The sequence below is a fragment of the Carcharhinus amblyrhynchos genome, chromosome 5, assembly GCF_965287045.1.
Source record: "Carcharhinus amblyrhynchos chromosome 5, sCarAmb.v2.hapA, whole genome shotgun sequence".
Taxonomy (NCBI): Eukaryota; Metazoa; Chordata; class Chondrichthyes; order Carcharhiniformes; family Carcharhinidae; genus Carcharhinus; species Carcharhinus amblyrhynchos.
In genome coordinates this window covers 51,184,141-51,209,200 of record NC_137328.1, presented here as the reverse complement: position 1 = coordinate 51,209,200, position 25,060 = coordinate 51,184,141, and the positions used below count along the sequence as shown (strand labels likewise).

Below are 25,060 nucleotides of genomic sequence, written 5' to 3'. Positions count from 1 at the left end.
AGTTACTGCAGTCTTGATGGGCCAAATGGTCTCCTTCTGCACTGTAGGGGGACTCTATGGCTCACATATGTATCCACATACATACTTTTTCTGTGTTTATTAAGATCTTCAGACAGTGAATACTGAACATCTCCACCTGATCCTCTGATCAATGGAAAGGAATTTGTTAAAGAAACTCAGCCACCTCACACTTGGATGTCAACACATTGCCCAGTTTTACAGGAATAATTTATTGGACTGTACAATGTTTTTATTTCAACTTTTCCCTAACAAATCCATTTTGTTATTCAACTTCCATCAAGATACACGAGTTTTACAGATAATTCTATTTATTTAAATCAGTGCCTGCTGACTATTAAAAACATATCTGCTACAATGAAAATCTATTACAAGGTTTTTGCCACCTTTCTGAACCATGTAACATTCCTTTTTGTCTGACTGCACTTTGGAAGCAATTTGACCTCCATTCTGAGTGAAAATTACTCTTGCTCCTCTATTATTGCCATTACAAACTTCATCTTATACCTGTACTTGAAAAACACTTTCTAAATAGTTTTATTTTTGACAGCAGTTGCATCAATGAAGAACAGAAGTCAGCTTTCTAAACAATATAAATGCAAAACACAGTGAGAAATTTTGCTGCAACATCAGAAAGGACTGTACAATCTGTTTTGCAAACAGATCAACTTTAAAGTCATTCAAGAATCATTCTAAGTGCCCCCTTGCTTTCTATATTAAACTTAACAGAATTTTGCTACTTTGTCCACAGCACCATAGTGTCAGAACAATTCATAGAGACATTCAGACAAGAGATGCAAGCAAATTTACAAACTTGAGACATGAGCAAAAATGGATTTGTACTGCAGTGGAAAAATGTTGGATCAAAATAAGACGACATATAGCTCTCCAATTGTGCTTAAACCGTAAAAAAGTGCAACGGATGAATGGAGACACGTTTCCTGACCCAATTTTTCTCACGTTTCAATTTATGGAAAATCTTCAGAGTTAAAGGTGCAGCAAACATGTGCAGAGATTAAATTATTAACCCAACAAGTAACAAAATTATGGTACCCAACCTACACAGCAAGTAGCTCCAAAATGTGCGCCTTCGGTGACTGTTGGAACCGACAGCCTCTACTGATACTATCAGCCCAGTAGCGTGCTACTCCAAAGCTGCGCAGGAAATGTCTCTGAACACTGTTCAGAAATATGTCTTGCAAACTGTAGGCGGCGCGTTCGACATTAGATCTTGGTGTGAAGGTTTGTTGAAATGAAAACAGGAAAGTATCAGTTGGATTGTCTTTTTATGGGGAGGGGAGTTGAGCCTTTAGAAATTCAGGGTCAATTTTCCACACTCTGTTGGGTGACAGTGAAAAAGTTTAAATAACCACTATCACTCCACTGCAACTGCCTCATAGCTCAAACTGCTTTATGAATGAGAAAATCTTTTTAAACCCAGTCACCTGAAAAGCACAAGAACACTAGCAAAACCAAAGGAAACAGGTTGTGAAACTGTAACTAAGGCTATTGCGGTTGTTCAAGATCACATAAAAAGGAAGAGAAAAAAAAGCAAAAAGAAATTACATGTCAAAAAAATCCAGCTCTCAAAATCTTACATTCAGTGCACAGTTAACGACCAGTACCCCCTAAATTTATACAAAGGCCCAGTTTAAATTTCTACTCGTTACACACGTGGTAATTATCCTTTCGTACTTTTCTTTGATAGAATAAACATGCTGCCTTTATTAAACAATGTGTAAAGTGACACTACTACCACCTGTAGGTACACAATGCCCCAAAAGTGAATGCACTGAAATTGAGAGAGAAGCATAGAACTGCATTAGCATTTTGTATCATACAAGCATGGCAGAAAACTTTGGCGGGGGGGGGGGGGGGGGGGGGGGGGGGGGTGCAGAGCCTTAAAATCCAACAGGTTTCTTTAGAATCACGAGCTTTCAGAATACTCCTCCTTATCAGAGTGATCAATATTAGCATTCCGATTTCTGCCCATCTGTTCACATACCAGATGAAGGAGCAATACTCCAGAAGCTCATGATTCCAGATAAACCTGTTGAACTTTAATCTAGTGTTGGACACTTCTTACTGTGCCCACACCAGTCCAAAGCCAGCATCTCCACATCAATGAAAACTGGAGAAGGAAAAGATCCCAGAATTCAAAGAATGTGCTCGGGAAGAATAGGGTCACAGAGGGGGTTTAAAAAAAAAAGAAATTTAAAAATTGGGGTCTTGCAGAACTGGATGATGTATATTAGCAAGTGCAGGGGTGAATGATGAATGTGGTGAGTCTCATACATGCTGCAAGGTTTTAAATGAGCTCAAGTTTATTCATGGAATAAAGTGGAAACTAGAAGACCAGCTAAGAGTACATTGAAATAGTCATATTTAGTCAAGTCATGGATAAACAGATGATCTAAAGTCAGATGCTGTTCCAGGGGAGGAAATAGACAATTCTGGTTCGAAACCAGATATGTTCAGATTCTCATGTTGATTCAATAGCCTTAGACTGCTGCCAGGGACAGCAGTGCAGTCACCAGTTAGGGAACAAAGGAACAAATCCTTGGAGTATTTCATTGGAGAAAATCTGTTTCATCCAGTACTGGACATCAACAAGTAGCATGGCAAATTGGGTTGTGGTGAGATTAATCTGTGAGTCAAGGATTTACATGTTTATAAACTGGTATGCTTCAGATGAGGTTGTGGGGGAAGCAAGATGGCAAGGAATGGAATGGGGCCCAGGATGAATCCTTGGGATACAATGGTGATGTTGCAGCAGGAAAAGAAACCACTACTAATGATTCCCTGGGTTATGACTTGATGGAGAGGGCTGCAGGCAGGTTAAGAAGGGTAAGCAGGTTTACCTGGTTGCAGTCATATAGGATGCCATTTGTGACTTTGTTAATGGGCTTTTCAGTATCTGGCAGGCAGAAATCGGAATGGTAATATTAAATAATGGCAAGAAATATGGGTTGTTTTGGGAGGCAGCAACTGATTCAAGGAGGATCGAGATCAGGTGGTGATTTACAAGACATGGTCAAGCGTGCTCTGTTTCTGTTTGAGGAAAGGAATGTTGACAACAATTTTGAAGGAAGGGGGACTGAACCTGAAGAAAGGGAATCTTTAATAATATCCAGCTCACGTGGGGACCAATAAGGTAAAAGCTAGGTGACCACAGTTTAGTGGGAATAGGGTCAAAAAAAGCAAGTAGCTACTTTCATGAACAAGATTGAAGAGAGCATGTTGAGATAGCAGCACAAGATGATTTGGAAATATGACAAATGCTTTCCCAAATTACATAATGAAATAGTTACAGACTACTGTCTCAAAAGTGCTTTTTCCCTCCCTGAAAGCAAAAATATTATTCAGCTCCAATCCCAGATCTGGCACATTCTCGGGACTCTTTTCCTATCTCTCCCACCACTCTGTCTAACCACTGCGTGGAAACCACAATACTCAGAGTCACAAGCAAAATCTGATGAAATACAGAACCATAAGTCATAGTTACATCAGCCTCTTTGTTGCCTTTGATACTGTTAGAACCATAGAAAATTGCAGCTCACAAACAGGCCTTTTGGCCCTTGTCTGTGCCCAACCATTTTTTGCCTAGTCCCAATGACCTGCACTTGAACCATATCCCTCCACACCCCCCTCATCCATGAACCTGTCCAAGTTTTTTTAAATGTTAAAAGTGACCCCGCATTTACCACTTTATCTGGCAGCTCACTCCACACTCCCACCACACACTGCGTGAAGAAGCCCCCACTAATATTCCCTTTAAACTTTTTTCCTTTCACCCTTAACCCATGCCCTCTGATTTTTTTTTCCTCCCCTAGCCTTAGTGGAAAGGGCCTGCTTGCATTCACTATCTATACCCATCAAAATCTATTACACCTCTATCAAATCTCACCTCATTCTTCTATGCTCTAGGGAATAAAGTCCTAACCTATTCAATCTCTCTCTCTCTAACTCAGCTTCTCAAGTCCCGGCAACATCCTTGTGAATGTCCTCTGCACTCTTTCAACCTTATTTACATCCTTCCTGTAACCAGGTGACCAAAACTGTACACAATACTCTAAATGTGGCCTCACCAATGCCTTATAAAATCTTACCATACCATTACTAAAATGATTAAGTCCTAATGCTTCTTGGTTACTTCTAGTTTTCAACCACAGATAATTACCTTGCCCAGGGGCTTTTTTTTTCCCCCCACTTCTACAGAAGAATCACTGATATTACCCTATTGTCTTAGCCATGGGCTGTCACCCACTTCTTTATTTCCTTGCATTGGATTGATGAATTGGAGACAATTTGCAAAACCAAATATGAGGTCATAGGAGAAACAGGAGTGTGATTGCAAATAAAGGTGCCTTGCTACAAAGGCTGAGCTCAAATACTCTGGGACTGACTTTTTCTTTCTGAATAAAAGGAGTCTTAAAATTTTGGAAATTTAAAAACATGGCTATTGATGAATTTGCACAGCAGGCCAATCAGCATCTCTAGCAGTGTAAATGTGTAGATGGTGGTGGAAGCGCATCTTTATTGATTCAGATGATTTGACTACAGAAATGGTTAATTTGAGATTAAATGCAACATTAGCAAAATGGAAAATGTGAAAAATATAAGCACAGAACCAGTTTCACATGTATTGTTATGCACCGTGACCCCCCCCCCCCACCCCAAAACTCCCCACCCTTGATCAAACTTGTCCCTTTTCAAAAATCCTAAGGCCATGCTATATTCTCTTCAATTGCTTACCCAATATCAATGCCTGGTGGAACCAAAATTTCCCCCAATATTGGCTTATACGTCTATCAATATCTGGCTTTAAATCCATCAGCTTCATGGCTACCACCTCTAGCTGAGTCAAGGAAGTGTTTCAGAAACGTGACTGTGCTGGATCCTGGGTTCAGCTTCCTTTCTCACCACAATCTTCTTGCCTTGTTTCCCCTCCACCACCACCAAATTCAGGCATATTCTTTCAACATCTCAATACTTACCTTCTAATTTTCAGTCCTACACAAGTTGCAATGTGGAACATTGAACCCAAGTTCTTACCAACACAAACACTGTGAACCAAAGTTCTTATGGCTCCCCCATGGTCTTAAGGAGAAAAATGCACACTTGTCACTTATACAGTAACTGACTTCTTTAGTAAGTGCACAGAAGACTGTATACTAAACAAGCAAATCTGTATGTTCCCTAACCGGAAACCATGGATGAACAGGGATGTCCACTGCTTGAAGTCCAGGTCTGAGGCATTCAATCAGATGACACTGACCTATAGAAGAAACCCAGATATGATCTAAGGAGATCTATCAAAGATGCCAAAAGACAGTCCTGGACTGAGCTAAAGTCCCAGGCTAGCCACACCACCCCCACTGACTATGGCAAGGTATGCAAGACATAACAGATTACAAGATGAAGGCATGTAAAATCACCGGCTCCAATGTGCCCCTCCTTGATGAGCTCAGTACATTCTACACCTATTTTGAGCAAGCAGTCAGCAAGAGCATGCACTCCATTCTGGAAGAACCTGTATTTGGGGTCACCACTGCAGATGTCAAGAGCAGCTTTCTTGAAGGTCAACCTATGGAAAGCAACTGGCCCAGATGGGGTACCTGGCCAAGCACTCAGATCCTATGCATATCAACTGGCGGGGGTATTCACAGACATCTTCAACCGCTCTTTACAACAATCTGAGGTCCCTATCTGCTTCAAGACAAAAACCATCATCCCGGTACTTAAAAAAAACCAGTGTGCCTTAATGACTAGTAGCCAGTAGTTCTGATATCCATCATTATGAAGTGTTTCAAAAGGCTAGTCATGGTACGAATCAATTCCAGCCTCCCATACTACCTGGATCCCCTACAGTTTGCCTGCTGCCGCAACAGGTCCACAGCAGATGCCGTCTCCCTGGCCCTGCACTCAACCCTGGAATACCTAGATAACAAGGACACCTATGTCAGACTCCTATTTATTGACTACAGCTCAGCCTTCAACACCATTATTCCCACGAAATTCATCTTCAAACTTTGTGTCCTGGACCTTGGCACCTTCCTGTGTGACTGGATCCTGAACTTCCCAACTCAGATCACAATCAGTAAGATAGGCAACAACACCTCCTCCATGATCATCCTCAAAACTGGTGTCCCAGTGGCCAACTTCCCCTCCAATTTGATTTTCAAGTTTGCTGACGACACCGTTGTAGTGGGTCGGATCTCAAACAATGAGACAGAGTACAGGATTGAGATAGAGAATCTGGTGAACAGATGCAGCAACAGTAATCTCTCCCTCAATGTCAACAAAACAAACAAGATTGTCATCGGTTTCAGGAAGCATGAGTACGTGCCCTTGTCTACATCAATGGGGACGAAGGGTCGAGAGTTTCAGGTTTTTATAGTGTCCAGATCATCAATAACCTGTCCTTGTTTCCCCCCCCCACCATGCCGACACTATAGTTAAGAAAGCCCAACAGCACCTCTCTACTTTCTCAGAAGACTAAGGAAATTTAGCATGTCAACTACAACTCTCATCAACTTTACAGATGCATCATAGAAATCATTCTTTCTGGTTGTACCAGTTTGGTATAGCTCCTGTTCTGCCCAAGACCACAAGGAATTACAAAAGGTTGTGAATGTAACCCAATCCATCACGCAAACCAGCCTCCCATCCATTGACTCTGTCTGCCTTGGCAAAGCAGCCAGCATAATTAAGGACCCCACACACCCAAGACATTCTCTTCCACCTTCTTCTGTTGGGAAAAATATACATAAGTCTTAAGTCACAAGTCACATACCAACCAACTCAAACAGCTTTTTCCTTGCTGCTGTCAGACTTGAACAGACCTACTTGCATTAAGGTAATCTTTCTCTACACCCTAGCTCTGTCTGTAACACTACATTCTGCACTCTCATTTCCTTTTCTATGAACAGTATGCTTAGTCTGTAAAGCTTGCAAGAAACAATACTTTTCACTGTATGTTAATACATGTGACAATATTAAATCAAATAATGGAAGTCAAAAAATAATCAGGAGGCTTTCCTTAATTCACCCATCACTGCCCAAGTAGCCATTAATTTTGTCCCAAGTTTTCATTTCTACAAGCTTCCCAACCAAAGTTAAACTTACTTATCTGTGGTTGCGAGTCTTATCCTTGCACCATTTTTTGAACAAGGGTGTAACATCTGTGATTCTCCAGTCCTCTGGCACCACCCCCGAGTATAAGGAAGATTGTACTCACTACTTGGCTTTACTTGGATTACCACTTTACAATGAAGGGGGCATTATCACCCTCTCATAAGAGCTTCTACTGTGGTTACACCAAGTATAACAGGCTTTTATGTCATTCAGCATTCACACTGATCTAAGAGAGTCTAGTTACATCCTTACTGCATACTTCAATTGTATTACTGGTCTGCAGTATCAAAGAGAAACTCTCCTCTGCAAATATCAGAAATCTGAAACCAAAATGCTAGAAATAGACAGGTCAGTGTGGGAAATGTCACAAACCCTCACTGCTCGAGTTCAGCATCCAAAAACTTGAGTCAGAGCTGGAGATAATTAAGGGTGAAATTCACATTTCTAGATCCTGAGAAAAGAGTAAACAGCAGCCAGCAGGGATTTCAAGAAGCGATGATTGTTCGACAACATTCTTTCAAAGGATAAGTGACTTTAAAGTTGGATTTATTTTGTTACAATACAGGTAACAGAGCAACATAATAAAAAAGTTTAAAATTGTGAAAGGATGGGTGCAGACCATTTCCAGTCATTAAATAGTCAAGATGATGTAAAGAGATTGAGGAGGCAACATTTCTACACAGATAACTAAGATACTATGAATTTACTTCCAGGTTGCGTGCTTGAGGAAGCAAATCTCAGCACTGAAGGTTGGATTTGATCGGGAGATGAAGGAAAATGCTTCCAAGGGAATAGGGTGGTTAAATATGATTAGAACTGTTTGTTTGAGAGCAGTATAAACAACAAAGACTGGCTGGGCTTGTTTTCATATTGAGGCATCTATGACCTGTGCAGAGAAACAACATTTCAAATGTTGTACCACCTTTTCACCTCAACAGATTCTGACTGATCTGCAAAATAGTTTGTCATCAGATAGTTTGATTTTAAATGGCAAGGTGAAATGTAACAGCAGTTATATACAAATGATAAAACGTGGAAAGGAAAATGCAGGAAAGGCTCTGTATTGAAAGATTATGAAATCTCAGTAATAAATAAAACATGATCCAGCATTTAGTCCCAAATGTAATGATTCAACAATTCTTACTGTGTCCAATTTCCAAGTCTCTGCCAATCAAAGCCAATGCCCAACATAGCAGATCATTTGCCTGCTTACTCAGTACCTTGTTAGGCATTTGCTGTAATCTAATACTTTTATTTCAAAGTATTACACATTCAATAACTAGTAAAACTCTGATTTTGTAGTAGTGTAGCCCCTTTAAGGGGGCGTTCCTTAAGTGCCATATGATCCTATGGAGCCTCAAGGTGGGAAGCTGAGCCAATTGAGTTCCAGGGTGTGTATTGTGGGCCAGGAGAGGATCCGCAGTTGAAGCCTGGAAGGAGTAATGTACAGTCACACAACTGTCTGACTCTAGATATGGTTATTTATTTGCTGGCAATAAAGTGCTTTGTTTTTTAGCCTCATTAAGTGCTCTCGATTTATCCCATAGTTGAGTAACAAATTTCTATAGTTCAGTAAATGAAATGATCAGACTGTCCTGTGTCAAACACGGAATAAACTAATTGAAAATGTGGTAAAGGGAGAACAGATGCACTAATAATGACTTTCTTTATTCTGTTTTAATTTTAGTGCTCTTATTTTGGAAGCATTTTAATGCAACAGGAATCCTCACATTCTTCAGCACTGAATTGAAATTAAAGGTGATAGGATAAACTAGGAGTAAAACAAAAGTAGAAATTGTCAGCATTAAAAGAAGTCTCCTACATTTCTGGACATCATGCACGCATTCCCATGCGTAAAGGAGGAACAAAACCAGACGGACCACCTGGCATCAACCCAGGTACCCAAAACAAAACCCAGCCAGGTTGATCCTGCAAAATCTTCCTTGCTAACATCTGGTGACTGGTGCCAGAATTGGGAGAACTATCTCGCAGCCTAGTCAAGCAACGGCCTGTAGTTATATTCACAGAATCACACCTTACACATAACATCCCAGACACCACCATCAGCATTTCTGGTTATGTCCTGTGTCACTAGCAGGATGGTGGTACAGAGGTGGCGCAGGCAGGAGGGAATTGCCCTGGAAGTCCTCAATATAGACCCTGGACCCAAAGTAGTATCGCCAGGTCAAGCATGGACGAGGAACCTCCTGCTGATTACCATGTATTGTCCCCTCTCAGCTGATGAATCATACTCCTGTGTTGAGCACCCCTAGGAGGAAGTACTGAGGGTGACAAGGGCACAAGAATATAACCTGGATGGGAGACTTCAATTTCAACACCAAGAGTGGCTCAGTGGTACAATCACAGACTGAGCTAGCCACGTTGTAAAAGGACAATAGCTGTTAGAATGGGACTGCAGCAGGTGTTGAGGGAACAAACAAAAGGGAAAAACATACTTGACCTCATCAGACTGCCTGCCAGAATCAATAGGAGTAACCACTGCAAAGCTGAAAGTCCCGTCTTCACAATGAAGATACCCTTCCTCGAGTTATGTGGCACTACTGCTGCGCTAACCGGGATAAACTTCAAACAGATTTAGCAGCTCAAAACTGGGCATCCATGAGGTGCAGTGGACCATCAGCAACAGCAGAATTGACGGCAACCACAATCTGTTACCCCCTACTCTACTTTTACCAAAAAGCCAGGGGATCAACCTAGATTCAAAGAAGAATGCAGGAGTCCATGCAAGAAGCATCACCAGGCATACATAAAAATGAGGCGTCAACGGTGAAGCTACAGGACAGGACCATTAGTGTGCCAAACAGCATAAGCAGCAAGTAATTGGCGCAGCTAACCAATCCCACAACCAATGGATCAGATCTAAACTCTAGTTCTGCTACATCCAGCCATGAATGGTCATAGGCAATTAAACACTGGAGGAGGCAGCTCCACAAATATCCCCATCTTCAATGGTGGAGGAGCCAGCACGTCAGTGCAAAAAAAGAACTGAAGCATTCACAACAATCTTCAGTGAGAAGCATCAAATGACTGATCCATCTCAGCCTCCCCCACATGTCTCCAGCATCACTGACGCCAGTCTTCAGCCAATTCGATCCATCCATTACACATCACATCAAGAAATGGCTGAGGGCGCCGGACACTGCAAAGGCTATGGTTCTGACAATATTCCAGGAATAGTACTGAAGACCCACGCACCAAAATGCCATGCCTTTAGCCAAACTGTTCCAAAACAACTACAACTCCTTGGCAACAAGGAAAATTGCATAGACATATCCTGTATATGAACAGGACAAATCCAATCCAGTCAATTACTCTCAGTCCTCAATAAAGTGATGGAAGGGGTCATTAACAGCGCTATCAAGTGGCATTTGCTCACAAATAAATCTGCTCGCAGATGCTCAGTTTGGGTTCCACCAGGGTCTCAGCTCCAGACCTCATTACAGACTTGGTTCAAACATGGACAAAAGAGCTCAGAGGTGAGAGTGACTGCCCTTGACATCAAGGCAAAACTCGATCAAGTGTAGCATCAAGGAGCCCTAGCAAAACTGGAATCAATGGGAATCTGGGGGGAAATCTTTGTCAAAGGGTCATCTGAACTCAAAACTTCAGCTCTTACAGATGCTTCCAGCCTTGCTGAGATTTTCCAGCATTCTCTTTTGATTTATAAACCAGCTTTTTGCAACATTGTATACATCATCCTTCCTGGCTTTGCGATAACAAATTCATACGTTTTGGCTATTTTGGAACTTTTCTCGATGTGAGCCAGGAGTTGGTCTGCTATCAATTTTGAAGCAGATCCCATCCCCAAACAATGAATTCAATGAATCCTTTGATAACTGTGGGAAATTTTGCTTAATATAATTTTATTTTTGCAGTGATTTGTAATGATTTTTCAGCTAAGCAATTTGAAGTCCTTTGTTTTTATTGTGTGTTACTGAGACCATTTTAAGACATTCTCGATCTCACTGTGCAACTGCACAATTTCTTTGAAATAATTGGTTCTGAAAGGTAGAGGAGATGCCATATGGAAACAATGTGTGGTGTCAAGACAATTTGAACATTGCAGTAACATTGCTGGAGTACACACAAGTCAAAGGGATTGGTGTGGAGTGCAGTAATTAGTATACAGATGGCACTGCTGGGTTTAAATGGATGCCTTGTTGAAGAATTCGAGTAAATTGTGTTGCATGCTGGATTAAGCACTTGGCCACTGCTGTGTGCAAATGTGTTAAATCCATAATGAAACTCTGTTTTACCGTTCCACAGTGAAGGATAGCTAGATACATCATTGTGGTCCCTAGTGAAGTTAATGGCCTGTATTTTCCAAGGAGTGGCTACCATTGCCTGATCGAGCAAACATTCCTACTCCTCGATGCTGCTCTGCATTCTTGTCTGATCCTCCAAACTCAGATTTACCGGAAACATGGAGAGTGGGTGGCATGATGGCACAGTGGTTAGCACTGCTGCCTTAGTGCCAAGGACCTGGATTCAATTCCAGCGTTGGGTGACCGTGTGGAAGTCACATATTCTCTGCTGGTCTGTCTGGGTTTCCTCAGGGTGCTCCGGTTTTCTCCCACAGTCCAAAGATGTGCAGGTTGGGTAGATTAGCTATGGTAAAATACATGAGGTTATGGGGAAAAGGCAGCTGGAAGATTTGCTTCAACTTGCAGCTAGTGGAAGAAATCTACAGTGGCCCTCAAAGTCTTGCGGCAAAAAGCCAAGTTAGCTTCAAAGTTATGGGAAGGCAGTCATGTATCGACCAGAAACGTGAACAAGGAGCTGAAGCATCCACTGGTGTCAGATCTATAAAGAAAAGGTGAAGAACTGTGCAGCCAAAAAGCTAATGGAGGTGCCTTACAGAATCTTACCTGACAGAAGAGCTAGAAAACTGAAAGTAAAGTGACTTTGGAGGGCTTTGGCATACCTTTGGGTCCGTCCCTGAAGACATGAGTGAATCATTTCTACAGCGGAGTTAATGTTTAATTGAGCTTATAGCACAAGCTTTTATAAACTATAATGTTATGGTAGTAGTACTTACTTTAATTTATTTTTGCATGGAATAAAGTTTGTTTTTAAGAACTTGAAATCTTGTGGCAGAGTTCAGACAGTTAATTAGTGGGTGTTTGGATTTCTTTAAACTCACAGGATCATAATAATGTATATTTAATGTTGAACAAACAATGGCTCAAGCCAACAGCCTTAACATAAATACAGCATGCGGTAAGATAATTCCATCTCGTTTATTTCTATTTTAACATTATCTGGCAGGTATGATTGGAGTCCCAATCCACTCAAGGCAGAAGAAAAACCAGAGCTTTTCATCCATGACAGAGAGAACTGATCACTTGCCCAATTTCTGTTCCAAAAATTAAAAAAGGACATCAAATGGCACTCTGCAGTTATGCAACTTTTCCTCTTTGCTGACTGCCTGCCTCTTCTCCGCCATGGCTTGGAGCTGGAGACACCACTGATCACAAACAAAATTCAAAGTGTTCTTGATTCTGATTTTTCACCTTCCTTAACCAAAAGGAAATTGCAACACAATTAAGCCCAAGTAGCAAGTAAAAAATGTCACTTCAAAAATTCAACTTAACAGTCCATTTTTCTAAAACCAAATTGAAACAACATTTTTCACACTGTTGTTGGAGTAACCAATAACTGTCAATATCTGAGCGTTCAGGTGGGTTTAAGTAAGCTACTAAATTCAAAACCCATTCTGGACCAAGTACAGAAATGCAGAGCATATGAGCCCAAAGGGTCATTGCAGAGTTTCTAGAGAGCAGCTGACTGGATTACCCAGAGATTCGCCAGAATTTCTGTTTGGCCAGCACACAATCTGAATTGCAAGCAAAGATAAAGAATGTCAAAAACCACTACTTGAATTATATCAATGCTTTCCCAGCTAATAAGATGGGAAACTAAAGTTCAGGTGGAAGTGTGCCGAAATAATTTACAAGCACAGCACATGCAACAGCCTTTTTAGATGTGGTTTATTTACGAGGGTTTCTTGGAACTTAGAAATATAGTATCTGTATACAGGACCATGCTACTATTTTTGGCTTTGTGTGAGATCTATCAACCACTGCCTGAACAAGCAAAAAGTCTTGTCCACTTGCTCTTTGATGTTTGACGGCAGCTGCTTGGGAGAGGTGACTGTGAATCTTCTTCAAGTGCTTGCTGCAGTTTTTTTTCCCCTCCAGTTCCAATATTTTTATCCTGTACAAATTACACTGCTGAAAAGTTTTCAACTAAGATACCAAAGATTCACATGGCTATTTATTTGGCACCTTTAACAACATATCCCAAGCAGCCTCAGGTATTTCAGGGACTGCACTGAAAAAATTTAAGATAAAAATTACTGTGTAATGCAAACATCTTAAGTGCAGGCGCAAATTATTCAACAACAATTTACATGGCCTCACTAATAAAGATGGTTGTACATTGGTTTACATAGCCGCAGAGGAAGTCAACATTATTCTGAAAAGAACATGTAATTACCAAGCTTCAGCTGTTGAACCAAGTGACAGACAAGCAATCCACAAGATCTTGTACCTTGGTTCCTGCGAACAGCTTAAAGTCAGATACCTCCTCACTTTCAACTCTTTTTGAACACCACATAGGAGATTGAGAGTCAAACATTTTCAGTCCATTATTTCTGCTTTCAGCTTTTAGTTTCCCATGGGCTTTCCAGTGAAACTATGCATGGCAGGAGGGGTGTGAAGAATTTTTTTTTAACCTGAGAACTTAGAGCAGCAGGAAAAGGTTTCAAGATCTATCCAGTTGGTATATCAATCCACTGTCTGCGTGGAGTTTGCACATTCCACGTTTTCCCAGTGTCTGCACAGGTTTTCTCCAGGTGCTCCAGTTTCCTCCCACAGCCCCAAGATGTGCAGGGTAGGTGGATTAGTCATGTTAAATTGTCCCCTAGTATCTCAAGATGTGCAAGTTAAATGGATTAGCCATGGTCAATGCAGAGGGTTGCAGGGAAAGGGTGGAGTGCTTGGGTCTGGATGTGATGCTCTTTCAGAGAGATGGTGCAGACTCAACAGGCCAAATGACCTCCACAGGGAATCTATGCTAACTTTTACTGGTTGATTCATTCTGGCATTCAATCTCAGTTAACATTAGGCTGTTGCCATTCATTGACAGTCAAATACTGTCACAACCAAATTCGATCCTGTCCATAATAATATTGATGTGGGTATGCCGGCGTTGGACTGGCGTAAACACAGTAAAAAGTCTGACAACACCAGGTTTTAGTCCAACCGATTTATTTGATAATAGACTCACAAGCTTTCGGGGTTAGTCCCTTCGTCAGGTGAATGGAGAGTTCTGGCCTCAGACAGAGCATCTGTCTGAGGCCAGAACTCTCCATTCACCTGACGAAGGGACTAACCCCGAAAGCTTGAGAGTCTATTATCAAATAAATCGGTTGGACTAAAACCTGGTGTTGTCAGACTTTTTACATAATAATATTCACATATACACCCTTCTCAAAGGGGACGATCAATTGTTGGGCTTATAACATTAGTAGCCATTACGAATTGCAATTTCTGCTGTGACTTTTTTTCCCAATTCCTTAACCCAAAATGCTGCAGCCAACTCTGGTGCCCTGAAGGGATGGCAGAAACTGAACAGCACCAGGCTGAACAGATGGCAGAGATCATGACAAGCATTAGGCCAAGTACCAAAGCATCATTTCTGATGCAGTCAGTACTGTTTCCAAATGCAGCTAATTTAAAATGAACATTATTCCAGTACAGAGAACAGGCTGCATATAATATTTTTATCAACCTTTGGTTTAATTATAACCATATCCACAGGTACAATGGCCACTACTTACCTCCACTGTCAGATGAGGCAGGGATCCAAGTCAGATCTACGCCAAGACAGAACTGTACAATTACCCACTGAACATCACACATTCATAAAAGCACAATTTATGGTGCACATTAAACAGAAAACCACAATGCTGCTTTACAACTTAAGGGTGCTGGCTATTGTGTCAATGTTATAAGTTGCAGAAGCTGACCATTTTGCTTTGGTAACCAGGACTACTATGTTACAATTTTGAGAGCCAATCTTTGCATGTCCACTTTGCACATGGCGATCTACATACTTCTCACACAATTCTGAAAGCTCCATGATGTTCACATTCACATTTGATACTCAAAACAAAATAGCTGATTTTAATACTAAGTAATTAAACAGCAGCTCTTGGAGGCAATCTTTGTTTTGTTGTCACAAAGAATGTTGAATTCAGACAGACATTTTACCTCTATTACTTCTTCGCACTGCATTTATCATTCCTACTGTTGTACAGCTTTCTTACTTTATGAACAAACATTGCTAACACAATGAAAAGCTAAATCTAGCTTTACATCACTCCTAGCGTTTGTTGCTAGGAAACCTTTGATCCTTCTCTCTACCTCGTCAAGGCACATCACTGAACAATGACGTTTTAAAAAAATACAAAGAACATTATTAAATCTTCACAGGGTTCAAAACTGTTTAACACCTTGTCATGTATTTAAAAGAGCAAGGGAACACTACTTTAGTGCGAATGTTTGACACTCATTTTCTATATGTGCTTTTTCTCAACCCTTCTGTTTTCCATGCATTGTGTGGGCGGTTCAGAAGGGGAAAATTTTTTAAAAATGACCAGTTCTACCAAGATCCATTATATATTACACAATTACATTGAAAATTTAGTATTAAATTTCTTTTGATGGATGAAGACAGGTTTACCTCATTAACCACAGTAAAGATATCAAATTTTGAAAAGGTTTTTAATAAATATTTTTCATGGCAAAAATTGCAATTTGTAATGGGTACTAGTACTATAAGCTAACAATGGGAGAACAGCCATTATTACAAAACTAAAGCGTCTTTCACTGACTCAAAACATAAGAGTCAGGTACCACGGAACCAAAACTATTTACTGAAACTGAATTGATAAAATTAAAGATTTTACTTGCTTCTGAGTCAAGCTATAATGCAAAAGAATTTTTGCTATTTTTAGTATCCACTCCTCCCATCAAAACAAAACTAAGAAAATATTAAACTACATCTATCCCATTAGTACTTCCTTTGGTCATGCCCTGATTATCTATAAGTAGTAATATGATAAATGATCTGTTTTATTTGTTTGCAAGTAGTTGAGGGATAAATATTGACCAAAACATGAGAACTCCCCTGCTCCTCTCTGAATAGTGCCAAGCAATCTCACATCACTAAGAGAATGGACATGGCCTTGGCATCACGTCTCAAACACCTCTGACAGTGTAACATTCCTTCAAAATGTTGCAGTGAGGTGTTAACCTTACATGCTGACAATGCAACACTCCCGCAACGGTATACTGAAGCACCCAGATAAGTGTTCAGATTCGTTGACTATAGCTTGAACTCACTGGCGAATACAAGAATACTAGTTTTTGCACTCACTTTCGAAACATGGGATTTAAATTTCCAAAATTGCAGATTTGGAGTGGCAACAATTGACACATTCCACAGGCCCAATGTCTTACTAAATTGCAGATCAGGTGTAAAGATTGATCATCAGTTTTTTTTGTGCCAAATATAATTTTTTGCTTAGAACCCAAGTAGTGGCTGTTCTGCATTATGACAGAAAAGACATCATAGGAAAGACATTAGAGGCCAGTAACTAAATCAAAGCTCACTCAGCTAAGAACAAATCCACAAATGTGGTGATTCACCAGGTCAGGAATGTTAGATCACACAAGGTCACAAACTCAAAAAGGAAAAGTTTCAGTGAGCCGTTATCTGTAGAAAACAAGTTAAATCTCAAGAGTTAGCATTTTCTAAACAGATAGCCAAAGGTTGCCATCCTATACTGAGCTATCTTTGAACGAATGGAAATAATATTTAGCAGTTATTCATTTTGTCTTGTAGAATCCCTACAGTACAGGAGGAGGCCATTGGGCCCTTCGAGTCTGTACCAACTACAATCTTACCCAGGTCCTATTCCTGCAACCCCACACATTTACTCTGCTAATCCCCCTGATAGTAGGGTTAATTTAATATGGACAATCAACCTAACCCACACATCTTTGGACTGTAGGAGGAAACCAGAACACCTGGAGGAAACCCATGCAGACACGGAGAATGTGCAAACTCCAAATAGACAATGACCCAAGGCTGGAATTGAACCTGGGACTCTGGTGCTGTTATGCAGCAGTGCTAAACACTGTGCCACCATTTTCTCTGAATGGAACTGGGTTTCTAAGTGTTATGCATTTGTATTTATTCCTATTTGTTCACTGGAGCTATGCTATATTAATATACACAGTGGAAATGATGTAATAGAACTAGCACAGGAGAGAAGCTTCATCATCCTTGGAAGAGGTCACACACCATGAATAAAGCTTCATTCTTCTTTAACCAAAGTCTCTCCCACATCACATCTCTAACGCCTAACACTAAGCATTAAGATTCCACAGGAAGTTGGGTCCTACTTTAAGTTCTATCAATATTGGGGAAATTTTTCACTTTCTTCTCAGCTTGCATTATTTAATATCTCTGAAAATGCAAAACCGTCAGCTGACAACCCAGGAAAGGTATGCTGGATACTGATTACTAAAATAACTCTTGGAAGACGAGAGTTGAAACAACGAAAAATGTGAAAATCTGAATGGAAGAACAACTGTTGCAGAATCGAGGAGCTGAGAAACCATGATGCCAAGTGCGATGACACCCAAGGCCAGTTGGATTATATTTGTTTTTAATCTGTTGAACAGTTATCAAATGGTTAAAAATACACAGTTTCCTGCAACAGAAAACCAAAACTGCACCCCTGATCGTCACAGCAAAGAAACTCATCCATTGACAAACTTCAGCTTTAGACCTAGCAACCCTCTTTGAAGGACTTGCAATAGTGTGTTTCCTAGACAACTATTTGGTACTCTGTTCTGCTCTAGTGCCAGATATCTATTTCCAGCATCTCTAGAAAGGCCATATGTTACTGGAATCAAGGGTGTCTGGGTCTAAACAGACCACAATGGCTCTTGTGTGCCTGCACACATAATCCCCTATCCCTGCATATTATGTAGCGCAACACGGTTTATCTGGATGCAACGGTATTATACTTTTCCAAAAATCCATGCCATTGTCAGGGGAAGTTTTCAAGCAGGTCACATTTTCCTGCATTGGAGAATCAATGGAAACAAGAGAAAGAAAATTGTTGACAGTTTAAAAAGGAAAATGGGAAATGCTATGCACCACTACTCAGCTTGAGTGAATTGTCTGCAGCATATCCTGAAAATTTTAAAAAGTTAGAGAAAATTAACTGTACCAAAAATTTCAAAGCTGTTTACTGAATCACCATATAGATAATGAAGTATTTCCCATGCTGCATTCACACATGCTCCAATCTAAATGGTTTGCAAAAATAAAAGAGCAGGACTTTTTTTTTTGAACGGCAACGTATGCACAAACACCCAAGGGCCCAATTTGTAAGCAACCTATACAGAACATCGGGTTAGCTTAAAGGGAACACTGATGAGGAGGATCTGGTAAACGTGGTTATTCAGAGGGAGCTGGATATCCTTTCAATGAAGAACAGAAAGCTAACATGGTGGTACTATGGTTAGCACTGTTACCTCAGTGCCAGTGACTGGGTATCGGTTCCGACCTAGAGTGACTGTATGTGGAGTTTGTGCCTTCTCCCCATGTCTGCATGGGTTTCCTCTGGGTCCCCCTTTGTTCCTCCCACAGTCCAAAGCTGTGCAGGGTGAGTGGATTGGCCATGCTAAATGACCCCTTAGCGTCAGGAGGATTAGTGGGGTTACGGGGATAGGCCTGAGTGGCATTGTTGTTGGCACAGGCACAATGAGGCGAGTGGCCTCCTATAGCACTGTAGGGTTTCTATGATTCTAAGGGTCACTTTCTCAGAATAAAGGACTGGCATTTAAGAATTAAAAGAGGTGAAGTTTCCTCACTCAAAAGGTTGTGAATCTTTGATATTCTCAATGCCAGGGTTGAACATCGATGACCAATTAAGTATACCCAAGACAGGGATCAACTGATTTTTAGATACCAAGGAAAGTGGGGGATATGAGGGAGAAGATCAGCCACAGTTGTATTGAATGGGAGCACGCTCAAAAAGGGCCAAATGGCCTATTCTTATTTCTTATTTTAAGTTTTAGCATTCAGCTGGCCTGGCTGCTAGAAACAATTTAATTGAACAGTAGAAGATGACCTGCTTTCCAGTTTGTTTTAAATAACTATACACAAGAACCACTCAACCACAAGAGAATAGAGCTAACATTGAGTCATCCTGACTTGAAATGTTAACTCTGCTTTTTCTCCACAGATGCTGCCAGACCTGCTGAGATTTTCGAAATACTTGGTTTTGAGAGATACACACGGCATTAATTTTGATGTTTTTAATTTCCATGTAATACACATGGGTGGCAAGTGGTGAGCAACGCTGCCTCAAAGCGTCAGGGACCCGGGTTCGATTCCAGCCTTGGAGCATTGTCTATGTGGAATCTGTCTGTGCTGCTGTTTCCTCCCGAAGTCTGAATGGGGTGCTGGTTAGGTACACTGACCCCATCAGGTGCCAGAGTGTAGTGACTAGGGGAATTTCACAATAACTTCATTGCAGCATTAATGCAAGCCTTACTTGTGACTAATAAATAAACTTTAAATTATCAGGAGCTATTGATGCATCAATGCTAGACTACAAAACCCACAAGTTGAACGCATATAGCTTAATTTTCCTAAAACATGTTACAAAGCATATCCAGTTATGAAAATAAAACATGGTAAAATATGTCAATTTAAAATCTGAGGGTACAGCAACAATTGATTTATTTTGTATCATTTGGAAGACTCTGCACTCCAAAGCAAACATGAGTTTTGCTTTTGCAAATGATAGAACAGAATGTGCTGAGACTAAGACGGAAGTAGCAATCTTTTGAAATCAATCTCAAGACCAAGAGCACAACACTCCCATGAGGAACAGTAACAATGACGGGAACTGGGATTGAGAGCAAGACCCGTGAGGTGGAGACAAACCATTCAAACAGGAAGAAGGTGAAGTGCATAAACGTCACAGTGGTTGGTAAAGTGATGAGAATATTAACATACTTTAAATGAGACTCACACTGGGGCAATAACAATAGCCTCAATAGTGCAGACACAGAAATAAATCACCACAAATACTGAACTGAGTGCACTAAATGCTGAGGAACTGCTGCACCAAGTAAGATGATTTGCACTTTTTAAATGTCAAAGACACAAAGGAAAGAAGCTAAATAAAAACCATGCCAAAATTTGAAACAAAAGTAGAAATTTCTGGAAATACAGGACGGATCACACAAAGAATAGGAAAGTTAACATTTCAGGAGTAAGTTTTCCATTCGAATGAAGGGTTCACATTAAAACGTTAACCTGTTTGCCTCACAATGCTGATTAAAAGTACAAACATTAGATGCCAAAAATGAAAACATTCCTTACTTTGGTGAATGCTGTCAGTATTGAATAAAAACAGCCAAAGATAGGCTAGATGTGACAGTCATGATGGGTAAACTAAGTATTTTAGCCATAAGAATGGCAACTTCACCACATCCTTTAAAGATTTGGTGCCGAAGAAACAGAGACCCAGGGCTAGTTATACAGAGCATCAGGAAGACTCCAATGATCTTTAAAAATAGTGAATGACCCAGATGCTTAAGTTCAACTCAATTTCCAACAGAATCCATTTTTGTCAGCAAATGAAAGGAGGCAGAGCAAGATTCATACAAGGAAAACGCCAAATCAGCAGTGCTATTTGAATTCTGTGCCAAGTTCAAACAGACCCATTCTGGTTGTTGAAGGGTCTTAGCTGAGTATGGAAATCAAATCAATGTAGTTGATGCAAACATTTTTGAAGGATGAATATGGTCTGTTTAGCCATGATTTAAAGTTGTTTTTTAAAACCGTCAACTGTAAACTGTAGCAAAAGAACTGGCCAACATAGTCAGTAATTGGTAACAAACATCTGTTGGATTGCTTTGATCGTCAGGCCGGTTGATGCAACACAGCCTCATCAGTAGCTGACATTTCCCCAACAAAATTATATCATGCAAGCTTGGCCAAGTTTCCAAAATTTCATCATAACCAGAGTTTCCAAATTCACAGTTTGTCAAGAGTATTAAAAGATTAGCCATTTTTGATACATAAACTCCTATTCAAACCCCCAAGAAATTAATTCTCATCTGGTTAAAAAGGTGTGAATGGCTTCATGAATGGATGCTTTTTCACTATCAAATGTCTACAAGTAATAGCTGTATTAGTTTGTCAGAAGTTTACTTTATCTCCACGTGACTCCGGAGACCTAGCCATGCTGGATATCAGGTAAGTTGACGTGGAGGGGGCAAGTGAAGGGTGGGAGCTAGAGGGCCTAAATGTTTTTAAATCACAATTGGGAATGAGTCCGGAGAACAGAAACAAGCCTTCCAGCCATCCCACCTCAACACTCAGCCACTTCTCTGGTCACCTTAAATCTAGCAGGCCTGACTCTCAGACAACTCTGAAAATGACTGACTGTGCGGAGTTTACACATTCTCCCCACATCTGCATGGGTTTCCGTCCACACTCCAAAGGAGTGCAGGTTAGTTGGAATGGCCATGCTAAATTGCCCCTTAGTGTAGATTAACCATGAGAAACATGAGGGGTCATTGGGCGAGGGCAAGGGCCTGGGTAAGATGCTTTGTTAGAGAGTCGGTACAGACTCGATAGACTGAACAGGGTCTTTGGCACTGTAGGGAGTCTACGAACATTGTGTGTCGAGACACTTAACACTGAGGGATTTGGCTCAGTCAGGAAACTTCCCCTGACTCAAGCCACTTGCCTCAGTAGCAAAAATCCAGCTCCAAATGCTTCAGGCACTGCTAACACAGCAAATGGAGTCCAACTCCTGGTCTTGCATTTGTCAGGAACAGACAAAGCATTGCTGGAAAGCAATCAGGAAGACTACAAATACTACCTGAATACCAGGGAACTTGAAAAAAATCTTTAATATCAATCAACATATTCCACAGATCAGATTCTGTTTTAACAACTGTGATAAAATAAACAGATCTATAGTTATCTTCAGGACTGTACTGATAAATCTCATGGAATGCAGAAATTTATCATTGGGGGTGACTGCCAAACAGGAGCTAGTACTGACATTACCTGAATTGGAACAACTGGTTATACCACCACTGACAAAATGAGAAGCATTAATACCGAAACAGTTCTTATTTAATGAGTCAACAAAGATAAAGATTAAGGTTTATTTATTGGTGTCACGAAGGAGGCTTACAGTAACACTGCAATGAAGTTACTGTGAAAATTCCCTAGTTACTACTCTTTGGCACCCTTTAGGTACACAAAAAGGAGAATTTAGCATGGCCAATGCACCTAAGCAGCACATCTTACGGACTGCAGGACAAAACCGGAGTACCCGGGAGGAACCCCATGCAGACAGTGACCCAAGCCGGGAATCAAACCTGGATCCCTGGCGCCGAGAGTCAGCAGTGTGCCACCATGCTGAACAAGAACATGAATAAAAATATGGCATCTTGGTTGCATTTATACTCAAAAGAATTATCATTGGATTTACTACCATTCCACAAGATGACAGTATTCCAATCAAAATAAATCAGTAAATTCAAATCTACTCCATTTCAAGTCAACGAAATATGGTTTGTATGTCAGACACTGTTTAATATGGGAACTCAAGTACTGATCTGTGCTTCCCACCGCCCATTCCCAATTTGAGACTTGGCACTTAAAGTTTACTTTCAGCTGAAAATTTCACTTGAGAACTTAGTTTGGCATTTTCGTAGAAAATTGTTACAATTAGCAGTCTTAGCTGGCTGATATAGCTACATGCTGTTGACGCTACCATTTATGAGAACCACATATTGTAACACAAAGCATAATTTCATAATTTGACAGTTGTTTGCACTATATAATTAAATCTATTTATACTTCGATCCAACATTTAGAAAATGCCTCTGCCATCTACTGCATCATTTACTCTCAGCTGCTTCACAATTCAATGGGAAAATTTCAGCTCTAATTATCCTACAGTATAATCATGTCTCACATACAAGTTGTCAACCTTTATTATAATATTTGTTCCTATAAAATCAATGCAACTTATTGCCTTTCAATTACAAGTCACAGTTCATTCTAGCCAACTAGCAAAGGGTTCATGATGTAGTCACAGGAGCAAAGCGTCAATACCTCCCTAATGTGGCCTGATTTAAAACGATTGTAGCACAAATATGAACCTGAAACCATGCACCATGTTTACTACTCAGCTCTAGAGAGAGTACTAAATAAAAGAGAAACACACATTCTTGAAAATTAAGCCATCAGCACAAATTCTTTGCACAGTAAAAAAGACTCCCATGCTTCCACAATGCATACACAAGATAAAAGCAAAGATGTGTGGGTTAGATTGATTGGCCATGCTAAATTGATCTTAGTGTCAGGAGATTAGGAGGGTAAATATGTGGGGTTACAGAATTAGGGCATGGGTGGGATTGTGGTCAGTGCAGACTCGATGGGCCAAATGGCCTCCTTCTGCACTGTAGGGCTTCAAAAGAAACAAAATCACCTCAATAATTAAATGTGATTGCATTTAATGTGAACTTACTACACGACCCACCATCACAAAAAAAATAGCTTAAATAATATCCTGGGGTCAGTTAGTTCAATTGGCTGAACAGCTGATTGGCGATGCAGAGCGACGCCAACAGCACGGGTTCAATTCTCTTACCGGCTGAAGTTATTCATGAAGGTGAGCACCTTTGCAACCTTGATCCTCGCCGAAGATGTGGTGATGCTCAGGTTAAAATCATCACCAGTCAGCTTATAGTCATCCAGGACTACAGTGACTTTAAATCAGTGCAAACACCATAATCAACAAATGTAGTCAAAGTTGTGAGGAAAAGCATAACATTCCCAAAACTCAAAATATAAAAACATTAGTTATTCTTGAATAGCAGAGTTTTGGCTCAGCTGTGAAAACAAGCCAATTAAAGCATTCAATCTTATTTTTGTTTCAAAAAACAATACCATGTTGGGTGGTGCTTTTACTCACTGGGATTGCAGTGAGTTATGCAGACCAGTACAACCTGTAACAATGTGTCAAACCAGGGTGTTACACCAAAAAGAGGGCCAAAATTAGGCAAGGCTCCTCTTGATAACCCTCTAATAAAGTAATGGAATTTGTATAGGTGTAGGTTAGGGAAAGGTTAGACACGCTGATAATACTTCCACATTCAAATAAGCTGAGAATATTTGCCTTCCAAGCCCACACATGGTAAATCATCACTGGGGTGAGGTACAAAGGAGCTGTCATCTATCACACTGTGTCCCAGAACAAGTCACTGCCTTTAGGATAATGGAGAAATGGGAGGCCAGCCAATAAAACATTGGGACAGTTAATTCTGGAGATGGCAGAAGTAGGGATGGTTTTCAGTAGCAGATGGGCAGAGGTAGGAGGCAGAGGTGGATGACGTTATGGAGGAGGAAGGAAAGATTTTATGAAGGTCAGAATAGGTGATTCGAGATTCTGTTCCAGTCAGAAAAAGAAAAATGCTGGGATTGCAGATAAAGCAGTTAGAAAAACAACAGATAACAGTTTAAATGGCTGACTTAAAAGTTCAGTCCTATGCCAACTGTCCAAACCATATGCTGCTCTGTTATAGACAGAATCAGTTTGTAACAGTCTCCAGCTGAAGCATCATTGATTATCCTTCATCCGGTAGTTTGAGTAACCACCCACAGTGGTGACAACATAACCTGTGGCACTTGCAGCATTCCAGAATATTAACCAACAAATGATTAAAAATAAAATGAACACTTAATTTATAGTACACAT

At 40.5% G+C, this 25,060-nt stretch overlaps 1 protein-coding gene across 3 annotated transcripts in view; it reads right to left on the bottom strand.

The window, feature by feature from the left end:
* Positions 1 to 25,060, bottom strand: part of LOC145343022 (semaphorin-4D-like) — a 167,966-nt gene that overhangs the window by 74,072 nt on the left and 68,834 nt on the right. Inside the window, exon 1 of one of the 3 annotated variants that reach the window (XM_080188760.1) lies at positions 1,081 to 1,134. The exons of the other annotated variants lie outside the window; for them this stretch is intronic. The gene's annotated coding sequence lies outside the window, so the exon portion shown is untranslated. Of the gene's footprint in view, positions 1 to 1,080; positions 1,135 to 25,060 lie in introns of those variants that run through there. 3 annotated transcript variants of the gene reach the window in all.